Below are 6227 nucleotides of genomic sequence, written 5' to 3' on the forward strand. Positions count from 1 at the left end.
AGTTTAGAACTTCAGTGTCTTATAGCTCATATAGATGGGTTACAATTCAATATAACATGGACCCACCAGGATGTAAGTTTAGAACTTCAATGCCTTATAGCTCATAAAGATGGGTTACCATTCAATATAACATGGACCCACCAGGATGTAAGTTTAGAACTTCAGTGTCTTATAGCTCACATAGATGGGTTACCATTCAATATAACATGGACCCACCAGGATGTAAGTTTAGAACTTCAGTGTCTTGGGTCTTATAGCTCATATAGATGGGTTACCATTCAATATAACATGGACCCACCAGGATGTAAGTTAAGTACTTTAGTGTCTTATAGCTCACATAGATGGGTTACCATTCAATATAACATAGACCACCAGGATGTAAGTTAAGTACTTCAGTGTCTTGTGTCTTATAGCTCAGATAGATGGGTTACCGTTCAATATAACATAGACCACCAGGATGTAAGTTAAGTACTTCAGTGTCTTGTGTCTTATAGCTCATATAGATGGGTTACCTTTTAATATAACATGGACCCACCAGGATGTAAGTTTAGAACTTCAGTGTCTTATAGCTCATATAGATGGGTTACCTTTCAATATAACATAGACCCACCAGGATGTAAGTTTAGAACTTCAGTGCATTATAGCTCATATAGATGGGTTACCGTTCAATATAACATAGACCACCAGGATGTAAGTTAAGTACTTCAGTGTCTTGTGTCTTATAGCTCATATAGATGGGTTACCTTTTAATATAACATGGACCCACCAGGATGTAAGTTTAGAACTTCAGTGTCTTATAGCTCATATAGATGGGTTACCTTTCAATATAACATAGACCCACCAGGATGTAAGTTTAGAACTTCAGTGTCTTATAGCTCATATAGATGGGTTACAATTCAATATAACATGGACCCACCAGGATGTAAGTTTAGAACTTCAATGCCTTATAGCTCATATAGATGGGTTACCATTCAATATAACATGGACCCACCAGGATGTAAGTTTAGAACTTCAGTCTCTTATAGCTCACATAGATGGGTTACCATTCAATATAACATGGACCCACCAGGATGTAAGTTTAGAACTTCAGTGTCTTGTGTCTTATAGCTCATATAGATGGGTTACCATTCAATATAACATGGACCCACCAGGATGTAAGTTAAGTACTTTAGTGTCTTATAGCTCACATAGATGGGTTACCATTCAATATAACATAGACCACCAGGATGTAAGTTAAGTACTTCAGTGTCTTGTGTCTTATAGCTCAGATAGATGGGTTACCGTTCAATATAACATAGACCACCAGGATGTAAGTTAAGTACTTCAGTGTCTTGTGTCTTATAGCTCATATAGATGGGTTACCTTTTAATATAACATGGACCCACCAGGATGTAAGTTTAGAACTTCAGTGTCTTATAGCTCATATAGATGGGTTACCTTTCAATATAACATAGACCCACCAGGATGTAAGTTTAGAACTTCAGTGCATTATAGCTCATATAGATGGGTTACCGTTCAATATAACATAGACCACCAGGATGTAAGTTAAGTACTTCAGTGTCTTGTGTCTTATAGCTCATATAGATGGGTTACCTTTTAATATAACATGGACCCACCAGGATGTAAGTTTAGAACTTCAGTGTCTTATAGCTCATATAGATGGGTTACCTTTCAATATAACATAGACCCACCAGGATGTAAGTTTAGAACTTCAGTGTCTTATAGCTCATATAGATGGGTTACAATTCAATATAACATGGACCCACCAGGATGTAAGTTTAGAACTTCAATGCCTTATAGCTCATATAGATGGGTTACCATTCAATATAACATGGACCCACCAGGATGTAAGTTTAGAACTTCAGTCTCTTATAGCTCACATAGATGGGTTACCATTCAATATAACATGGACCCACCAGGATGTAAGTTTAGAACTTCAGTGTCTTGTGTCTTATAGCTCATATAGATGGGTTACCATTCAATATAACATGGACCCACCAGGATGTAAGTTAAGTACTTTAGTGTCTTATAGCTCACATAGATGGGTTACCATTCAATATAACATAGACCACCAGGATGTAAGTTAAGTACTTCAATGTCTTGTGTCTTATAGCTCATATAGATGAGTTACCGTTCAATATAACATAGACCACCAAGATGTAAGTTAAGTACTTCAGTGTCTTGTGTCTTATAGCTCATATAGATGGGTTACCTTTTAATATAACATGGACCCACCAGGATGTAAGTTTAGAACTTCAGTGTCTTATAGCTCATATAGATGGGTTACCTTTCAATATAACATACACACACGAGGATGTAAGTTTAGAACTTCAGTGCATTATAGCTCATATAGATGGGTTACCATTCAATATAACATAGACCACCAGGATGTAAGTTAAGTACTTCAGTGTCTTGTGTCTTATAGCTCATATAGATGAGTTACCGTTCAATATAACATAGACCACCAGGATGTAAGTTAAGTACTTCAGTGTCTTGTGTCTTATAGCTCATATAGATGGGTTACCTTTTAATATAACATGGACCCACCAGGATGTAAGTTTAGAACTTCAGTGTCTTATAGCTCATATAGATGGGTTACCTTTCAATATAACATGGACCCACAATGTAAGTTTAGAACTTCAGTGTCTTATAGCTCATATAGATGGGTTACCTTTCAAAAATATTATGGACCCACCAGGATGTAAGTTTAGAAAGTCAGTGTCTTGTAGCTCAAAAAGTTCCAATGAAGTGGATGTAAGCAATTATAGGCCGTGACTTATATGTTTGACTGTCCCTCTGGTATCTTTCGTCCCTCTTTTAACTAAAGTCTGGAGCTGACATGTAAGTAAACTGCTAGTAGTCTGTTATTATTTAGGTTTAATTGTCTTTTTGATTTTTTTTTTGTTACATCTTCTCACATTAGACTCGGACTTCTTTTGAACTGAATTTTAATGTGCGTATTGTTATGTGTTTACTTTTCTACATTTGATAGGGGTATAGGGGAAGGGTTACGATAACATAAACACGATTAACCCCGCCGCATGTTTGCGCCTGGCTCAAGTTTGAGCCTCTGGCCATTTTTAGTCTTGTATTATTTTTAATTTTAGTTTCTTAATCACTGAACTAGTGTTTGTGTTTGTTTGCGGATCCGGAATTTCTCGCTGCATTGATGACCTATTGGTGACCTTCTGCTGTTGTCAGTTCTATGGTCGGGTTGTTGTCTCTTTGACAAATTCCCCATTTCCATTCTCAATTTTATCCCATGCATTCTCCTATAATTTAGATGATTAAATTAACAATATGTCTCACTCATAAATTCTTTATTATTATAGATGAATCCAGATTAAAATTCAGACGTCAGCTCAAATTTGTTAACATTAATAAGTTTATTTCAAATTTAACGACATGAAAAATACATTCTTTTTGGTAAACAAACTGTAAAAAAAACCGATTTACTTAATACAACTATGTAAATATTTGTATATGATACCATTCACAGCTATATAAATATTTGTATCGGGATACCACTCATTCTATTTTTAGTCAAATACAGTTGTGACAACACCACCATATCTTCTGACGAGTGAAAACCAAATTCTTGATATGACTATTACATCTCAACACTATGGGTACTGGACTTGTTCTGCTAGAAATCAAAATGGTGAAGTTAACGCAACAGCTGTAATAAAACCGCCTGTACCAAGTGGATAAGGCAGCAATCTTACATCGTAAGTTAAACCTTATTTGGACAAAACATCCACCTCTATTGGAGGTTTAGTTAGATCTCTTACATCGGAAATATTATTGATTTGATTTAAAAATGTTGTGTTTTTTATTTCCATTCCATTTTTAATTCTATTTTGTACCTCATAAATTTGCATTTGAAACCATCTTTTTTCTCCATAGAAAACACTACTTTTTGAGAAAATAACCTGAGACCTTTATCGATCCGTTCATTATACTCTTTTACCACTAAAAAGCAAAATCACAACAATACTGAACTTAGAGGAAAATAAATTCGGAAAGTCCATAATCACATGGCAAAATCAATTAACAAAACGCATCAAAAACGAATGGACAAAAACTGTCATATTCCTGACTTGGTACAGGCATTTTCAAATGTAGAAAATGGTGGATTAAACCTAGTTCTATAGCGCTAACCCTCTCACAATTGCCTGCAAAAATGTAAAATTCTTTGTTGCATCACTTGCTGAATTGTGCCGCGATTTCGCATGTATCTTCTAGTAATGAATACAGAATTTGAAATCGTAGGGTATTAGGGTTATTTAACTCCCTTGTAATGTTTATTGATAGCTGCGAAATGTCCAGAATATATAACCAGCATTTGCAGGACGATAATATGTACATTATGATAGCATATAATATAGATAAGTGAACAAACCAAACAGGTATTCCAGTAATAAGTGTCAAAATTAGGGACACATCAGTCAAAATTATGTTATATTTTTTAAGCACTATTAACAAATATGTCAACAAAAAAACTCCAAAAGACACAAAGATAAGGCTCACAAAAATCCATCAGTACCAATTATTAGACTATCATCGAAAGGTTACAAAGTAGTTTTCTAAGAACTGAATTATATAATTGCACTCAATGTAGAAATCGGATCTTCTTTCCACATGTATTTGGTTTTATATTATGTCTCAAATGAGTTCAATATCAGAATGATTTAATATAAATACCATATCATACTGCTTCTTTTCTTTTTCAGAGGGAAACAAAACCAAATATCAGGTGTTAATATGTATGCAAATTAAAGTAATAAAGTCAAGAACAAATATGAAACGTGTTTGTTCTCGTCAGGACACCTCACGCCACGCAAAACGTACACCAAAACGTAGGTCATAAAGGTTATCATGACTAACTCAAGTATTTGTTAACGTCATAAAGGTTATCATGACTAACTCAAGTATTTGTTAACGTCATAAAGGTTATCATGACTAACTCAAGTATTTGTTAACGTCATAAAGGTTATCATGACTAACTCAAGGTCATAAAGGTTATCATGACTAACTCAAGTATTTGTTAACGTCATAAAGGTTATCATGACTAACTCAAGTATTTGTTAAACGAACTAATTGATAACAAATGAAACGGACGTTAACTAAATGTTCTTTCCAGAACAATAGCATTAAACGGACGTTATCTAAATGTTCTTTCCAGAACAATAGCATTAAAAAAGTTACTAGCATGTTACAATGTAATACCTTCTAATGTAATTAGTCTATAAAAACAGAGTATACAATGTCGGTTATGCATACAAAACACATAGCACGTGTTCATGTCGACCATCAAGTATCTTCAGTAATGCTCGAGGGAAATGTATACTTACATAATTTGGAAGCTGATATCAACATGATAAACATCACTATCTGTACCTTGAAGAATATTATACAATTGAGAATGGACATAGGGAAGTGTGTCAAAGAGACTACAACCCGACAAACAACACAAAAATCACAATCTGGAAACGACAAAGTTATAATATTACTTACTTCTAAGCTTGTGATACCTTTGAATAATATCAGTTTGTAAACAGAATATAAAGCGTAAGTTATACAATAAGGCAACAGTTGCTATCAAATGAATCGTTTCTTCAACTTAGCTGTGTGTGGCAAAACTTTTAGGCATTTGGTTCTCAATGCTCTTCAACTTCGTACTTTATTGAGCCTTTTTAACTTTTTGGATTCGAGCGTCACAGATTAATCTTTTGTAGACGAAACGCGCGTCTGGCGTATATACTAAATTTGGTACTTGTATCTATGATGAGTTTATTCTATGTATGTTGGCATTTCCTTTTTGTTACACTTCAGTGTTGCTGCTGTTCTGTTGTTTTCTTTTATAGTTGTTGTATTTCCTTCAGTTCTAGTTTGTAACCCGTATTTAATTTTTAAATCGATTTAAGACTGTTGAACAGCGGTATAATACTGTTGCATTTATTAACATCAACTTGCGAACAGTTTAGAGAAACAAGTCCAACCTTCATGACAAGTTTATAGTTGTCCTCACTTGCAAAACACCCAAATACATAAGGTAGAATCAGTTGAACTCACGCGCTGAGAAAAGTTTTTCCATTGTCTTCTACAGATATTTTGTCCTTGGATTAAACAAAACAATTCATTTATCTATGGTATGACACCTTTATTTGATAACATAAGCAAAGATAACAGTTTCAGTCTCACTATATATGGGATAACACTTCAGG

The 6227-nt window shown here is 34.4% G+C and overlaps 1 long non-coding RNA gene across 1 annotated transcript; it reads left to right on the forward strand.

The window, feature by feature from the left end:
• Positions 1 to 3165: 3165 nt before the first annotated feature.
• On the forward strand, positions 3166 to 4790 carry LOC134719350 (uncharacterized). Its single transcript, XR_010107558.1, has 2 exons — positions 3166 to 3728; positions 4734 to 4790. It is a non-coding gene; the product is annotated as an uncharacterized LOC134719350 (long non-coding RNA).
• The last annotated feature ends 1437 nt before the right edge of the window (positions 4791 to 6227 follow it).

The sequence above is a fragment of the Mytilus trossulus genome, chromosome 5, assembly GCF_036588685.1.
Source record: "Mytilus trossulus isolate FHL-02 chromosome 5, PNRI_Mtr1.1.1.hap1, whole genome shotgun sequence".
In the NCBI taxonomy this organism is placed as follows: domain Eukaryota; kingdom Metazoa; phylum Mollusca; class Bivalvia; order Mytilida; family Mytilidae; genus Mytilus; species Mytilus trossulus.